Consider the following 18,711-nt stretch of genomic DNA (forward strand, 5'->3'; position numbering starts at 1 on the left):
ATTACATACCGCAAGTGCAGCTCCCTGAGGGACATCTTGGTTTATAGCCATCTGAGCAAAAGCCCAACTCAAAAAGAATCCTGGTTGAGGGAACTCCCAGAATTGTTTAAGTGCGGGCATTGCAAGGCATGTGCTAACAGCACAAATATCAAAAAGTACATGCTCCCCACAGGCAGAACATCGTAGATATATAAATTCATGAATTGCAACACTGATTACGCTGTGTATGTCTGGTATGCGTTTGTGGTCTCAGGTATGTGGGCAACACTATTTTTCCAGTGAAAAAGAGAATTCTTTAACATCTATGTGCTGTTAGAAAGAAGGATATGACACACTCTGGCAAAACATTGTGAACTGACACATGAGACTGTTGACAATATAGCCTCTAAAATTCAATTTTTTGGTATTGACAGGATTCCAGGTCATGCAAGAGGGGGAAAGAGAGAAAGGAATCTGAGAAGAATGCAGTCGGATTAGATCATCCGTTTGGGAAGCTAGTACCCTGGTGGCCTTAACTACAATGAGGTATTCCATGTTTACCTAGGGTAGCCATCGTTGGGGAGAACCCCCCTTGTGGGAGCTCTCATGTCTGCATCATGACCTCAAAGGTTCTTGCAAAATTGTGCAGAACAGATAGGGATGAAATGAGCATGGGGTAAGGGGGTTGCTTTATCTTTTGTTGGATAGTTCTTCATTTTTCTTTTTTTTTGCACTGTTTCTATATTATAAGTTGACAAGCTCATAGCAAGATAATTACCTTGTGGGATACAGCGTGTATCACAGAAGTGGATCCGCCACTGGGTGATGTGACACAGAACTGCTACCTCCGAAATTGCCATATGAAGATGATTATGTATATATCATTGGCCAGTTGGTATTACCAGGATGAGACTACATATGGACTAGCCATGGCACTGGCCATTATTATAACTAATGAACAATTAACTGTCGTTTTTTGAGGTTTAATATGCCCTCATTGTTTAATAATGAATTTAGACATCTTCTCAGATACTTCGTAGAATATTGGCATATATTTTGATTTAATTAATTAATTTGTGAAAAGCAGTCTGTTTTCTCTTTGAGAGTGCATCAGCTCTTTCTTCCACCAGGTCTGTCTTCTATGCCTATGATTTTCTAATCACTGTGTTTTTGACTAAAGTAGAGCACGTCCGTGTGTGGACAGTGACTCAGACTCAGACCTGGAAGTTCGAAACGCGTCAGTCTTATTAAATATTCCCTAAATAAACCTGGAGTGCGGTTCCTTCTTGCGGCAATGAGTATATATATATATATATTCTCTGTCGGCTCACAGATCCTTCATCTTCGGTAAGTACAAGCCACACGAATCGAGTTGAATTGTAGTATTTTATTTCACGGGCAAACAAAATGACGCGTTTCGAGCAAACAAGCTCTTGGTCACATGACCTTAGGTTCCGAGTTCAGTGTATTTAAGGTTATACAAGAACATAGACAACAGACTTTTCAGTTCATTCAATTAAGAAAAAAAGAAGAAAAAATGTTTTATATAACAATGGTATTAGCTTTTCTAACCATCAAGCTGCTGTAGCATGGCATAATCAAATATACAAATAAAATGTGAAAATATAAAGAAACACCATTTGTTTTCTAATGCATCTCCTGAGAAAATCAAATATATATAGAAGACAAGCAGAATTTACATACTTCATTGTATTGTGTTTATATAAGTACAATCAAACTTATACATACATATATGTATGTGAGTGTATATATATATATGTGTGGTCAAGGCGCTTGTCGCCGAAACGAGTTACAGTATACATATATATATATATATTCACTGAAAAAACCATAGGTTTCACACATGTTATAGTTAGCGGAAATTTTACTGATAAAAAACCAATGAAATTCCCCCGTTATAGTTAGTGCAGGCAACTATAACTCACGCGACCGCAATCCTCTGCTGATGCTAATACTGTATTTAGACACTTATTTGCCCATGTCTTCTTCCATACATTTTTAGCTATACATATATTACAAATATTTTTTTTTCATAAAGACACATATGTCATCAGCAGAAGATTGCGGTCGCGTGAGTTATAGTTGCCTGCACTAACTATAACGGGGGAATTTCATTGGTTTTTTATCAGTAAAATTTCCGCTAACTATAACATGTGTGAAACCTATGGTTTTTTCAGTGAATTTGCAAGGTTTTTTAAATGCTAATTCCTAACTATAACGTGTGTGAAACCTATGGTTTTTTCAGTGAATTTGTACGTTTTTTTAAATGCTAAGTTACTTTACGCCATTCGTGGCGTGCGCGCCCACTTAACGCAGTTCGTTACGTGCGCGCACGGTGCGCTTCGCGCACCGTGCGCGCACAGTGAGCACGCGGTGCGCTTCGCGCACCGTGCGCGCACAGTGAGCACGCGGTGCGCTTTGCGCACCGCGCGCCCACTTTACGCAGTTAGTGCCGTGCACGCACGGTGGGCACGCGGTGCGATGACAAAGCAAGAAAGCACGTCAACAAATCTGTTTCTGCTTTCCTCCGTGACTATGGTATGGGTGCCATTTACCACAACAACTTGCGTTATGACATGCAAGACATTTATAGAGGAGATGGTGTGCACTTCAATGATGAAGGGAACAGAGTCTTCCTCTTGAACCTTAGACTCTGCATCGGTACTTACTTGTAGGTACCACTAAAAAATCATTTCATAAACACAACGGCTCTTTTTAGAGCCCCCTAATATCTAAACACTTAAATCTGATTTTCATTTTTTTTTTTTTCCTACCGTACGCTTACCGTAAGCTTACCGTACGCGTACCCCGTGATTTTTTTTAAAATCAATAAATGTTTTCTTTGTACTTTTCTGTCCTTCTTTGACCCCCTTACAAATGTTAGGGGGTCTGTAACTCTCCTCATTGCCCCCTTTCCTTGTTTTCACTCTTTTTTTTCAGAGTGAAATACACAAAATGGCGGCCGCCGCTTCCTGGTTTCGGCCGATTCGAATGTTTACTAAGATCTAAGAGCCAATCAGAATCGCGCTCGCGCACGCCACCGTACGCTTACCGTAAGCGTACGGTAAGCGTACCGTAAGCGGGCTCAGATATATATATTGATTTAAAGGCTATTTTCTCAGAATCTACTGAACAGATTTACACCAAACCTACAAAAGGCACTTCCTTGACCTAGGGACTACCTCTCTGCCAAATTTTGAGTAATTCTGTTCAGCCGTTCGGGCTGTAGCTCGTTCTAAAGGTCCTATGGAAAAATGCATGGGAAAAACGCGTTTTGGGACCCCCCTTTTATCTCAGCCCCCGCTTGACGGATCCCCCCGAGACTTTCAGGGTAGGAGCGGAGCGTAGCGCCCCACCTATTTTGAGAAATTCGCGAGGATTCGTCGACCGGCGCCAAAGTTATTCAAAATAGAATGTTGAGGTTTTCCTATGGAAACGTGGTCCTAACTATAACTACCTACTGGCGACCGCCAGTAGGTAATATATATATATATATATATATATATTAACGTGGCGTAGCAAAACATTGCTTTGCATCAGGGAGGCATTCCATGAGTGGAGCATTCAGTGTAGGCATAAAAAGTAGTGTGAGATGGAATAGCAGTGTAGAAAGATTTAATATAGACTTTCAGGAAGGTTTTGTCACAACTAGGCCTGGGCAAAAGTTCTGTTCCGCTCACGGAAATTGCGATAATTTGGCATTTTCGCGTTCCGCGGAAAGCGCAAAAATGTCAAAAGGTACGCAATCCGCATCTTGCTGGTAATTTTTTTCTTGCTTGCGCTGTAAAAAAATACTTTCTCGCGTGCGCGCGATCGCCTTACCTGAATCCCCACGTTCGCCGACAAGTTTTCCCGACTCGGTCTCGTTCTCCACGAGATGTTGGATTGTTGGTAGCCATTTTGCGCTGTCTAGCGCCAGTTCGCGCCCGCATTAACGTTATTTGTCGCGCGATCACGTCATTTGTAGCGCAATCAAGTCTTTCTTCTCACGATCATGCACCGCAAGAGTATGAGAAGATTGAGATCTCGAACACGTCATTCTCCACCGCGAGCGAGAGCGTGAGGACGCGGGCATGTCTAATCGAACGCGAAAAGGAGAAAGAGACCCCGAACACATCATATCCAACGCGACAGGGAGCGACAGAACGCAATTAAGTCATTTTGGACACGCCATCGGCATCCGGCGGAAGTAATGTGAAGCTCGAGAACTCGAACATGTAAAATTTTCAATTTGGAGAAGAATATTAGCTCTAGCAGCATGAAACCTTCTGCAAATGATGATTTTGGATGAAAACAACTCCTCAGGTTGACATTTGGCTGTCCTTTTTTGTGCAAGGAGTCCTTTTTTAAAATGGTGGGGAGAGGGAGGAAGTACTACAGAATCTCAAACTTCCTGTTCCTGTCCAGCAGGCTCCTCCCAGTGCTTTGTCCATCTCCTGCTCATTTTGCTTTTGGATTTGGAGCTGGAAAGATCACTCTTTTTGTCTGCTGCATCATTGCAATTGGATTTGAAGATTTTTTAATTGGATATTTTACAAGTAAGTGGTTGTTGTGTCTGTTTGATTGGGGGCATTGCAGTTGTTGTAACTACAATTTATTTTTGGTAACTGTCATCATTCCTTTTTTTTTAAATGTTGTGGGTAGTAGTAGTCAGTAGTAGGACCGAGCTAGTCATGGCCTCATGGGTGTGTGCATGATGAAGCAACTGTTCCTTTGGTGTTTTTTTTAATGTATTTCATTTTCAAGCATCATTTAGGGCCTGGATGGCATTGGAATTAGTTGGGAAATGTGTTTTTTTGGGGTGGGCTTTCTGATGTCGTTGGGCCTGGCCATGTGGCTGGTGGCCATTTTGAAGCCTAGGCCTGCATGCATGCCTGGCCTTGTCTGCCAACAGGCCTGCTTTCATCCAGTAGGATCAGAGCAGGTAGCCACAGCTTTATTAATCAAGTGTTTTCTGTGTTGTCTGTTGAATTTAGACATCATTTAGGGCATGGATGGCATTGATTGAGTTGGGGAAGTGTGTTTTTTTGGGATGGGCTTTCTGATGTTGTTGGGCCTGGCCATGTGGCTGGTGGCCATTTTGAAGCCTAGGCCTGCAAGCTTGCCTGGCCTTGTCTGCCAACAGGCCTGCTTACATCCAGTAGGATCAGAGCAGGGAGCCACAGCTTTATAAATCAAGTGTTTTCTGTGTGGTCTGTTGAATTTAGACATCATTTAGGGCATGGATGGCATTGGATTGAGTTGGGGAAGTGTGTTTTTTTGGGGTGGGCTTTCTGATGTTGTTGGGCCTGGCCATGTGGCTGGTGGCCATTTTGAAGCCTAGGCCTGCAAGTTTGCCTGGCCTTGTCTGCCAACAGGCCTGCTTTCATCCAGTAGGATCAGAGCAGGTAGCCACAGCTTTAATAATCAAGTGTTTTGTTTTGTGTGGTCTGTTGAATTGTTGAATTTAGACATCATTTAGGGCATGGATGGCATTGGTTTGAGTTGGGGAAGTGTGTTTTTTTGGGGTGGGCTTTCTGATGTTGTTGGGCCTGGCCATGTGGCTGGTGGCTATTTTGAAGCCTAGGCCTGCAAGCTTGCCTGGCCTTGTCTGCCAACAGGCCTGCTTTCATCCAGTAGGATCAGAGCAGGGAGCCACAGCTTTATTAATCAAGTGTTTTCTGTGTGGTCTGTTGAATTTAGACATCATTTAGGGCATGGATGGCATTGAGTTGGGGAAGTGTGTTTTTTTGTGGTGGGCTTTCTGATGTTGTTGGGCCTGGCCATGTTGCTGGTGGCCATTTTGAATAAGCCTGGGCGAAGCACTACGCTAGGCTCGCGTAGTTTGCGAAGTTCGCGCTACTTCGCACTACGCAAACTGCACATAGCACAGTGCGAACACGCGTAGCGTAGTGTTGCGTAGTGCTGCGGTCATTTTTTGCTTGCTCGCGGTCCTTAACGTCAAGTTGGCGACCGCGAGCAAGCAAAATGACATCCCGGCGAGACTTTTTCCTTGTTCGCGAACAGCAACATCAAGTTGGCGATCGCGAGCATGGAAAATAAACCTCCCGGCGAGATTCCCAATGTGAGGAGGTCAGGTTTCTCATTGCGAGGGGTCGCGTATGCTCGCGACCGCTCGCGATGAGAAACTACCAGTTCGCGTTGAGAAAGCTGCCGCTCGAGTAAAAATCTACTCGAGCAGCAGAAAACTACAGCTCGCACTGTGCAAGATACCATTTTCAATGATTGCACAGTGCCGGTTGCTTGTCCGCACTGTGCAATCATTGAAAACGACAGTGCGAACATGTTACTACGCAGTTCGCGAAGTGCTACGCGTAGCTCCCGTAGTGCGAACTTCACTTTGCGTAGCTTCGCGAAGTGCTACTTCGCGAACTACGCCCACCCTTAATTTTGAAGCCTAGGCCTGCAAGCCTGTCTGCCCTTTTCTGCCAACAGGCCTGCTTTCAATCAATAGGATCAGAGCAGGTAGCCACAGCTTTATTAATCAAGTGTTTTCTGTGTGGTCTGTTGAATTTAGACATCATTTAGGGCATGGATTGAGTTGGGGAAGTGTGTTTTTTTGGGGTGGGCTTTCTGATGTTGTTGGGCCTGGCCATGTGGCTGGTGGCCATTTTGAAGCCTAGGCCTGCAAGTTTGCCTGGCCTTGTCTGCCAACAGGCCTGCTTTCATCCAGTAGGATCAGAGCAGGTAGCCACAGCTTTATTAATCAAGTGTTTTGTTTTGTGTGGTCTGTTGAATTTAGACATCATTTAGGGCACGGATGGCATTGAGTTGGGGAAGTGTGTTTTTTTGTGGTGGGCTTTCTGATGTTGTTGGGCCTGGCCATGTGGCTGATGGCCATTTTGAAGCCTAGGCCTGCAAGCTTGCCTGGCCTTTTCTGCCAACAGGCCTGCTTTCATCCAGTAGGATCAGAGCAGGTAGCCACAGCTTTATTAATCAAGTGTTTTCTGTGTGGTCTGTTGAATTTAGACATCATTTAGGGCATGGATGGCATTGGATTGAGTTGGGGAAGTGTGTTTTTTTGGGGTGGGCTTTCTGATGTTGTTGGGCCTGGCCATGTGGCTGGTGGCCATTTTGAAGCCTAGGCCTGCAAGTTTGACTGGCCTTGTCTGCCAACAGGCCTGCTTTCATCCAGTAGGATCGGAGCAGGAAGCCACAGCTTTATTAATAAAGTGTTTTGTTTAGTGTGGTCTGTTGAATTTAGACATCATTTAGGGCATGGATGGCATTGGATTGAGTTGGGGAAGTGTGTTTTTTTGTGGTGGGCTTTCTGATGTTGTTGGGCCTGGCCATGTGGCTGGTGGCCATTTTGAAGCCTAGGCCTGCAAGTTTGCCTGGCCTTGTCTGCCAACAGGCCTGCTTTCATCCAGTAGGATCAGAGCAGGTAGCCACAGCTTTATTAATCAAGTGTTTTGTTTTGTGTGGTCAGTTGAATTTATACATCATTTAGGGTATGGATGGCATTGGATTGAGTTGGGGAAGTGTGTTTTTTTGGGGTGTGCTTTCTGATGTTGGTTGTCTTAAAGACATGCTTCTGTTGTGTGTGTCTGGTGTGTGTTGGTGAGTAATGCATGCACCATGCAGACCTTTTGGGGCCTGTTAATGGTCGCATTTGCATTTTGTTGCATTAAAAAGGCAGAGCAGTGTGCTTCAGCATGCATCCTTTACCTGGCTTTTATAGGCCTTTTGTCAGCTCCTGGTGTTTCCCAGGCCCCCTGCTTGTTTGTGATTTGTGAGCGTCCATGTGGCTGGTGGCCTTTTTTGTGTTGGGAGTTATTACTGTCCTGCTTTGGCCATATAGGCCTGCATGGTTTTCCTATTGGCTTACTGCTTCCATCCATCCACCCCCTTTGCCAGCAGCAGCTCCATGGTTGCTGAGATGCTCAAATAATTTAATTGCAAATAGGGTCCACCCCACTTCCATTACATTTTTATTTAACTTTCCGATCCTTCCTGATAGTGTAGTTTGTGACTGTACACAGTAGTATAACATAGCCCTTGTTGAAAAAAGTCCTAAATGGTTAGACTATCTTTTGTTTGCACTAGTACAGTACTAAGTAACTGAACCACAACAACAAATGCAACATGTCACTGATGTTCTTCTCCTGGCTTTTTTGCTTTTAGGTGCACAAAAAGCCAGAGGAGGAGGTGTCATCAGCATCACCCGGCTACCCGTTGTACTGCCAGCCAGCCAGAAGTCCTGCTGCGCATCACGTCCACGTGTGACCAGAGAACTTGTTGTGCATCTGCATCCTGCCTGACATCTGAAGAAGATGGCCACAAAGAAAGGTACCAGGTCCAGTACCAAGTAAGTTGCCGGTGAGAAGAAGGAACAGAAAAAGGAAGTGCCATTAACCACGACTGGTGGTGTGCCGGCCAATGTTTTTTTTGGCACAAAAAAAGTTACGCCTGCAGCAGCGTTGTCCGGGAACCAAGCTGGGAGCAGCACCTCAGCACATGGCCATGTCTGAACTGGGGTGGCAGAGTGGGCTAAAGAACGGTGATGGATCAAACCCAGATCTGTTGACTGGGTGTGAGTGTTTGATTGGTTCTGATGCTCCGTCCATCACCACCCCCTTTTGTACCGCTTTGTTCACCATAAGTTGGCAGGGTATGCTCAGACGTTGAGTCCCTTGCTCACTTTGCCACTGGATTCAAGCAAGCCTGGCTGAAGACGGCTGAAATGCCAGAAAGCGGTCCTAGGAAGCTTGTTTACGGTCCAGGGAAGGCATGGCTTGGCAGTTCGGGCTGGACTGTTCCCATGAGGCACAGGGTCAGACTGATTTGCATATGGCCATGTCTGAACTGGGGTGGCAGAGTGGACTAAAGAACGGTGATGGATCAAACCCAGATCTGTTGACTGGGTGTGAGTGTTTCATTGGTTCTGATGCTCCATCCATCGCCACCCCCTTTTGTACCGCTTTGTTCGCCATAAGTTGGCAGGGTATGCTCAGACGTTGAGTCCCTTGCTCACTTTGCCACTGGATTCAAGCAAGCCTGGCTGAAGACGGCTGAAATACCAGAAACCGGTCCTAGGAAGCTTGTTTCCGGTCCAGGGAAGGCATGGCTTGGCAGTTCGGGCTGGACTGTTCCCATGAGGCACAGGGTCAGACTGATTTGCATATGGCCATGTCTGAACTGGGGTGGCAGAGTGGGCTAAAGAACGGTGATGGATCAAACCCAGATCTGTTGACTGGGTGTGAGTGTTTGATTGGTTCTGATGCTCCGCCCATCACCACCCCCTTTAGTACCGCTTTGTTCGCCATAAGTTGACAGGGTATGCTCAGACGTTGAGTCCCTTGCTCACTTTGCCACTGGATTCAAGCAAGCCTGGCTGAAAACGGCTGAAATGCCAGAAAGCGGTCCTAGGAAGCTTGTTTCCGGTCCAGGGAAGGCATGGCTTGGCAGTTCGGGCTGGACTGTTCCCATGAGGCACAGGGTCAGACTGATTTGCATATGGCCATGTCTGAACTGGGGTGGCAGAGTGGGCTAAAGAACGGTGATGGATCAAACCCAGATCTGTTGACTGGGTGTGAGTGTTTGATTGGTTCTGATGCTCCGTCCATCACCACCCCCTTTTGCACCGCTTTGTTCGCCATAAGTTGGCAGGGTATGCTCAGACGTTGAGTCCCTTGCTCACTTTGCCACTGGATTCAAGCAAGCCTGGCTGAAGATGGCTGAAATACCAGAAACCGGTCCTAGGAAGCTTGTTTCCAGTCCAGGGAAGGCATGGCTTGGCAGTTCGGACTGGACTGTTCCCATGAGGCACAGGGTCAGACTGATTTGCATATGGCCATGTCTGAACTGGGGTGGCAGAGTGGGCTAAAGAGCGGTGATGGATCAAACCCAGATCTGTTGACTGGGTGTGAGTGTTTGATTGGTTCTGATGCTGCGTCTATCACCACCCCCTTTTGTACCGCTTTGTTCACCATAAGTTGATAGGGTATGCTCAGACGTTGAGTCCCTTGCTCACTTTGCCACTGGATTCAAGGAAGCCTGGCTGAAGACGGCTGAAATGCCAGAAACCGGTCCTAGGAAGCTTGTTTCCGGTCCAGGGAAGGCATGGCTTGGCAGTTCGGGCTGGACTGTTCCCATGAGGCACAGGGTCAGACTGATTTGCATATGGCCATGTCTGAACTGGGGTGGCAGCGTGGGCTAAAGAACGGTGATGCATCAAACCCAGATCTCTTGACTGGGTGTGAGTGTTTGATTGGTTCTGATGCTCCGTCCATCACCACCCCCTTTTGTACCACAACAATAACAGCAGCGGCCGCAACAAGAACAGCAGCAGCCGCAACAAGAACAGCAGCAGCCACAACAACAGCCCACCATAGTAGTTGTTGCTCCTGACGTAGGGGCATTTCAGGAAATCGAGCTTCCTTCAGACAAAGTGGAGCAAAGTCAAACCACTGTTTCAGAAGATCTATTGTCTTCCAGACCACCAGCATGGAAAAGGAGGCTTAGTCCATGATCTTCTTCTTCAAGCCCCGCTTCTGATGATCGTGATGCCACTTGGCATCCACCAGCTCAGTCTGAGAGTGATATACGCCACAAGGCAATGCTTCTGAAAAGGAAGGTTTCAGAGAAACTTAGAGTTATGGAGGCAGATGTAGAAGAGGGGGTGATGTTGATGAAGATGAACCAGTCATCACGCACATTACGACCAACATTCTCACCCTATCCAGAATGGCTGCTACTGAGCGGGATGTAGCACGGATATCACCAACACAGGTTACACCACCACTACCTCCAGCTGCCATATTTTCCTAGGCCCGGCAGGGACCTACATCCAGCTCAACCATCTCAGTAGGTAGTGGTAGTAAAAGTCACAGTCTAGGTGCACAGGGTCACATTCCAAGTACACCCTCCAGTTCATCTGGTATTGAAAGTGGCACATCCAGCAGTGCCAGAAAGTTCTCCTCCCCAGTTTGGGACTTCTTTTCTGTTAGCACCAAGGAGGAGAACGTTGCTATATGCTCAATTTGTCGACAAGGTGTTCGGCGGGGTAAGCTTGGTACAAACTATGGTACCGGAGGCCAAGCAAGTCATCTCAGAATACACCGCACTTTCATGTGGGAGAATCACCTACATCAGTTAAAAGAACGTAGAAAAACTCAACCCATTGAAGTTGGTCAGGAAGAATCAGGGAGCGATATTATTGCGGTGGAAGGTGAAGAAGAGGGAGGCATTTAAAGCCCTGTCCCCAATAGTGCAGTGGTACCACCCACATCCTCCTCAGTAACATCTGAGTGGCACCGCAGTAAGAGCCACACTCAGAGTCAGGCTGAGACACCAAGGCGACCGAGTACCGCAGTGAGACAAACTGTGTCGTTGAGCCTAAGTGGGTTAATGAAAACAGCACCACAAAGGAAAGTAATCCAGCCTACAATTGAGAGCATGCTTAGGTTGGAGGGGCAGTTCCAACGCAACCACCCAACGGCACGGTTGTACAATGCGAAGCTGGCTGAAATGTTAGCGCTGGACCTTCTTCATTTTCATTTGTGGAAGGGGTTGGTTTCCTTGAATTTGTGTCAGCCATCTGCCCTAAATGGAAGGTTCCCAGCCGGTCCTATTTCGCAAGAATTGCTGTTACGGCACTACATCATGATGTGCTGAAATTGGTTGGACAAGCTTTGCAGCAGAGTGCTGTTCACAATATATACCTGACAACAGACATGTGGACCAGTTGCCAAGCCACAGATTACATGTGCATCACTGCACACTGGGTCTCTTTTGTGGGGGTTAGAGATAAGCTATCTGCAAGAGGTGCTGTTGACACAGCTGCGATTTTTAAAGGTACTCGGAAACATGCAACTGTAGCCATGTTCGCCATGGAGAAATCTCATACGGCTGTAAACATTTTGCAAGAGTTTCGCAGCAAGGTTTTGGAATGGCTGTGCCCAAGAGGGCTTAGTATTGGTTTTGTTGCCACAGACAATGGCAGTAATGTACTTAAGGCCATGGAACTTGGTTCCTATTTCAGGGCTCCATGTTTGGTGCACTGCATAAACATTATAGTTCAAGACTTTCTGAAAAAAGAACCCATAGCCAGCAACTTACTGGCCATCTGACGAAGAATATGCACTCATTTCAGCCATTCTTTTAAAGCTCGGAAGCAGCTGAGGATCATCCAACGTGAAAATAGGATGCCAGTCAAGGCACTCATCCAGGAGGTGGCAACACGTTGGAACTCAACGTATTACATGCTTGATCGTCTGTATGAGCAGTACAGGTCACTCCATGAATATGTCTGGAAAAGAGGGGATGCTACTGTTAAAGGCATGAACCTTGAGATGGAGCAATGGAGCCTAATTAAATGCCTGACTGAGATGCTTCGTCCTTTTGAGGTCTTCACACGTGAAGTCAGCAAGGAGGACTGTACAATGGGCCAAGCTATTCAATTATTGCAAATGCTAGAGCATCAGCTGAAGAAGGTTTCTGAATCATACAAAGGTGTATAGGACAAAAGGGAAGCCTATGACTTGGTGGAGAGCTTAGCCCGTCGCTTAGCTGAAAATACAAGGATAGAAAATAAAATTTTGTCACAAGAACATTACATTTGTGCCACAATTCTGGATCCACGTGCAAAATTTGGACTGAAGACATTCTTTGCTTTTTCAGAGATTGATGTTGCCCGCTACAAAACTTGTATAGCTGAGGCAGCCAGCATGTTGGAAAACGAACGGCTGCTAATTAAAAGCCCGCAAGATCAACCCACAAGAAGTACTGCAGCAGGGCATGCAGGATCAAGCGCAACTTCGTCGGCTGAGGGCAGTGCGTTTGGATCACAACACTCACCATCACTATCGACAACAGCAACAATAACTGGATCATTAGGCCCAGTAGAATCGTTAGACGATTGGTATGTACAGTTAGGCATTAATAAGAATAGTGCTGATGCACAGAGAAAAGAGCCCGAAAGCTAACCAGCAGCACCCCTGAACATTGAGCGGATGGTCCAGGCCTATCTGGACGACCCAACAGAGGTGTACATTGATCAAAACCCATTGCAGTATTGGTATAGGAAAAGGTCTGAATGGCCACTGCTCAGCAGGCTGGCGATAGGCTATCTGGCTTTCCCTGTCGCAAGTGTCTCTTCCGAACGTGTTTTCTGTGCTGCTGGTTCCATTGTAACGTTGAGAAAGACCAGTCTCTCGCCCAAACACGTGGAGAGGTTAACAATGATCAAAATGAATCAGCACTTCATACCACCGAATTACACAATACATGAAGCAATGGAGGAAGATGAGGACAGCAGCTCAGGTGATGGAAGTAGTGTGTCACAGGATTACCTACTACTGGCTGAACCCCCAGAGTATGAGGACGAGCTATACTTCCCTGACAATTAGATTTGCACTTACTGTCTTCCTCCCTTTTTCCCCCCTTTATTTGTGTGTCTGTCGTTCCAGTTACAAACTTGTGAGTCACAACAAATCCATTACCACCGTCTTCTACTCTTCTTATTTAATATACAAGTTTCAGGTGTCTGCAATTTGACAGTAAAGTCCTCTGAATCCAGCTCCTCCGCTCCATCATACTGAATCTCCCGCCCAAATCCATTGGCCTCATGAATGATGATTGGATGATGGTAAATAGAAGAAAAAATTAAAACTTTCCTAGTCCCGCGAAAAGAAGTGGAGCATGAATCAGATGGCTACCATAGCTATCCTCCTTTCAGAGCCGAGAGAGACTGCCCATTAATTGAAAATGAGATGGAACAGGTAATGATTGATGCCATGCATTGGATGCAGAGTCGCAGACTGAGTGATTTTGTTGTGTTTGTTGTGCATGAAGTTATGTCATTGTGCACTAATCATCTATCTACAGTACACACTAAACTTAACTCAAGGTGAATTTTCCCCTTCTTGCAAATAAGAAATTTGTACTTCTCCTGCTGCTTGATACATTGCTTTTAATTCAATACAGGAAGGGGACTCAATCTGCGCACTGAGTATGATTGACAACAGCACCGTCCATGATGATGATGGCGAAATAGACGGCCCGTTAACTTAAGATGAGAAGGAACAGGTAATGACAATTAATGGCATGCATTGGACACCTGACTCTGAGCGATTGGTGTTTGTGTTTTCGTTGTTTGTTTGTTGTACACAAAGTGAAGTCAAAGTGTACTAGTAATCTATCTTTCTGTACACACTAAAGAGTGACTCAAGTCAATAATATTTCTACTCTTGTTGTGTAATAACAATTTTACTTCTACTGCAGTCCGATCTTCACAGTCAGTCAGTACAAGTATCGAAGATGATGACTGATGGAATAACAACAAGTCAGGAGGACGTTTCATGAGAGGCATAAAACTTAAAAGCCTAAAGGTAAACACATCAACAACAACCACAGCAGACCCAAATGTCTGTGTAGAAGTGTAGAAGTGGAGTCGAGTGTAGTGGTGGGATGACTGCGGTGCATTGATTTACTAACTAAAACTGTAAAATGCTATGTTTGAAATGGATAATGTGCTTTGCCTTTGTCCAACTCTTTAAGCTCTCTGCTAAGCAACGTGCCGTCAGGCCTGTCACTGTGGGCCTACTCTCTCCTGTTATTGTTGAAGGTCAATGCTGGAAACAGATTAGAGTAGAGATAATGCATACATGCCACCTCGGAAAGTGTTCTTGTTGCACTACATCATAACTTGTGCATTTGTTTCAACTTTGTTTCTCAATATCCCCTTTGTTTTTTCATCTACAATTACAGGCCAGGCCTTGCCCTATACTTGGGAAAACATTACAATGCACACTTACCATACCAATAAATCGACATTTTTTTTCCAGCCGGGCAGTGGCGAGTGGCGACACCCAAGATTGATGGATGAGAGGACCAAGAGGAATGGCGAGATGCAAATCCAGTCCACATTTTTGACCAGGATAACACAGTAACAGTATCAACTTTCATCTCCTTTAAATAATTTGAATCATTTTTTTTGTCTACGATCTTTACAACAGTGTGTTCTTGTTGTTGTTATTATCATCATTAGGTTTGCTCTCTGTTTACGATTCTTCCCTAGCAATATTTAAAATTTCTATTTGCTATCTCTAGAAGTATTAAGGCCGGAACAATAGAAGAAGAAGTGTATGTAATCCGGGTCTCTCATTCATGCATTTCCTTTTCTCCCTTAACATATGGATATGGTAGTCTTCAAAGATTGTCGTTTGTTTGTCCATGCATACTGTTTTTCAATGTCAAACCTTTCCCCAATCCCCCTTCCCATCCATTCAACAAACCCTAAACCTCTTCCCCCGGGCTGTGTGAGTTATTGTCGAGGTGTGACTAAATTAAATGTACACCAATACTTAATCACACGCTTGCTGGGGCGGATGTGGCGAAAGCAACAGTACTTCAATTTCAAGGCAGAGCGATGATTTTCTTCTGCTTGCCCACCCATGAGTAGTATATTTTAGAGGTTATTTTATTCAACAAAGGAACATATACCTCAGCATTAATTGCCGGCATTGATTGGATTTGTTTGTTGTCATACCCCATAGCACTAACTGTTAGGCTGTAGGCCTAGTCAAGCGACTCGACACAACTATAGTTTCTAACTCTGTCTAGTAGGCTATTCCAACCACCATTATGTTTTGTTGTAAAATATTTTAGCATATTATTGTTGCTCGGTAAGTTCTGTACTGTACTTCATTCTACTACTCCTCTAACAGTCTCTCAAAGGCGGTTGACTGTCTCATTTTCTTTTTTTGCAAATGCTGCTGCCCTGCCAGTGTCTACTATTACTACTATACTACCACCACCACCCCAATCATGGCATGTTAGAAAAAGGAAACCATCTTCACCTTGCAGCCATTGCTGTGCCTAAGTTAAACATCAAGCACAGGTAAGAGAAGTTTGGGGGAGGCAGAATTAATAATGGACATGTTTTCAATTAATTCAATTTCACACACCCCTTTGAGTCCAGATAAAGAATGCATAGACTAGATGAGAGACTGAAAGTACTAGTAGGACAAGTCAATCAGTGAGGGGTGTCACATCTATCTGTCTGTGTTTTACACAGTCAGCCAATTATTTAAATCAAACACTGGCTATGGGCGGCCCTGCACCAGCAAGGAAACAGTGTGATGTAAAACAGTAACCCCACCTACAAAACATTAACAACATTGCATGTAACGAAGAAACATATATTTAATTGACCCTAACAAAAATAAACTAAAAACCCACAAAAGCTGACCCACCCCCCTCCATAACCCCAACCAATGTCCGTAGGAAAGTCCAGAAAATACTAGTCCAAAAAGCAAAAACCCAACGCCCAAACCAGTTCCCACCCACCCAAACAAGAATTAAAAAAGGGACAGAAGACAGGGACTAAGGTGTGGGGCGGGATTGAAGGAGGACACGCATCTGCTCCTCTAGACGGGCGATACGGCGTCTGAGGGCGCGGCAGTTAAAGCCACAGTGGGGGGGCACCATAGATGGCATTGCGGTGGCAGCGGGCAGCCGCCAGACGGTGGCGCTGTACCGCTGGAAGGCGGTGGCTGGGGCCCAGGGCACTGGAGGAGGCTTCAAGTGCTGCTGCAGTCTCCTCCTCCTCCTCTGCCTAGACCACCAGCTGCCAGTATTCCTGCTGGATTGCCTCCAGCTTCCGGCACCGTGCCTTGGCGGCCAACTCCTTCCGATTGACTTTAGGAGTAGCTGTGTATCAAAAAGAAAAAAAACAAGAAAATTGTAAAATATACTCTTAGAATAACAGTAAGACAAGTTAATTATTTATACACATAGTGGCATGGTAGAGTAGCACAATAAAGCACAGTACATAACATTTTAAATCTCGCCCGTCCTTCGTCCATCCACCGTCTTTCACATTTTAGTTGAACAGTGCACCAGGTGCTCTTCTCCATAAAACTTTCAAAGCGGAGTTGAAATCAGATAGATGAGGCCATTGGTTACTCAATACTCCCGCTCCTATGCCAATTAAAGGGATTCTAGTCTTCTAGTTTACTCTTCAAACGTTCACAACAACTCATACTTACTTAGGACATCGGATGGTGGGCGGACTTTATCCGTGGGGACAATTAGGAGGATGCGCCCGGCACAGTGGCCGGCGCATCCTGTTTTTTCTACATTTTGGTTGGCGGTGCCGAAAGCAATGCTAAAAATACATGTTGTGCTGCTTTTCCAAGCACAACATGACAGGCCCCAAGCAGAGCCTGTCACGTTTTGCTTTGAAAGGCAGGGGGGTACCATAGCATAGGTACCCTCCATGGGGGCCCCCAAGCATACTCTGCAATGTCTGCATGCCTTTCCATGGCCGCGCAAAGGCATTCCAAAATGCAGATTATATGGCTGGCGGTGTGTTCAGAGAGACACCACCACCATATTGAACCCTTTTCCGCCTGGTCGACATGTGGGGGGTCCATCCTAATGGGGCCCTACGTCTCAACAGTACAGTATACATACAGTACACCCTTGCAGTGAGTGTACTGTCAACAATAGTTAAGGATTATGAATCTAACTTACCACCGCCCGCCACTGGTGCTGGCACTCCCCCTACCGCTCCATCGTCGGTATCTGCAGCAACTGCTGCATCCTCTCCCTCCGCGTCGCCTTCGCTGGCCCCTGCAATGGTGGTCGGTAGTGTACCTAGAAAACATTACACATTTATTAGGCGTCATATACACCTCCCCCTATTGGTCAGTAGCAAGATTGAAAAATGAGTTATTACTTACATACAACACTAGTACAAATCAGGTAGTAGTAGAGTAGACACAGTTATATATGGTCTCCCCTAGGGTCATTCTAGCCTTTGCTTAGTTAGCCCGAGCCATGCAACCATTTTATCTTTGTGTCTTTTATTTTTGCACATGTGACGTTACCTTGCAGCTTTTTGTATAAGACACCTTTGAGCCCACATGACCTGCCTCACACTGCTACTGTCTACGCGCTGCGTACATGCGGTCAACAAAAACATTAACAAGCCACTTTTTTATGAAGTACTGGTGTACTGTTAGTCCATATTGCTTATCCATAAATGCTACACTTTTTGGCACGGCTGAGAAATGCTTGCAAGTTGCAATATACTAACGCACACCATTTCATTTTTCGCATTACAGACGGAAGATTCCCTTCTACGAACCAGAGATTTGCAGAGCTTATGAATGATGCAACAACTACCAGTACTAGGTTCTTCTAAGGTGAGGGGTCCCTTCAGAGATCTTCATTTATAAATTTATATAAACTAAATTCCATAGGGGATGGTGGTGCTGCCTGTTCAGTTATCATGATTTAATTCCCAACTGTAAGTAAGTGTAACAATGTTTATTGTTTTAATGTTATTGATTTTCCGGTTGGTGCTGCATTATATAATAGAACAATGTACAGAGCTTCTCAATTCAAAATAAACATTTTGAACTTACATAGACTTGGTGGTATGTGGTGTGGACTAACTTACACGAGTGAGCAAATTAAAGGAAGGGTGTGCATGTGCATTGCTTGCATGACATGAGAGGTAGGGTGTGTTATGTTATGTTCTGGGTTGTCTACTTGTTGGGTATCTTGGGGGGAGGGTTCGGAGTCCTAATAGTTATGACAAGACAGTACTATAGTCGAGCAGCTGATTGTGGTGGGTTCTGAATTTCTGATTGAGGTGTGTGAGGAAGGTCCAACCTACCAACACCAACATCCTATTTTCTGGTGCAAAGGTCTGTATGTGCAAGATCCCTACAACAGTAGTATGTCCTATAGGCTATCATA

This window comes from Triturus cristatus, chromosome 3_2 (genome assembly GCF_964204655.1).
Source record: "Triturus cristatus chromosome 3_2, aTriCri1.1, whole genome shotgun sequence".
NCBI lineage: Eukaryota > Metazoa > Chordata > Amphibia > Caudata > Salamandridae > Triturus > Triturus cristatus.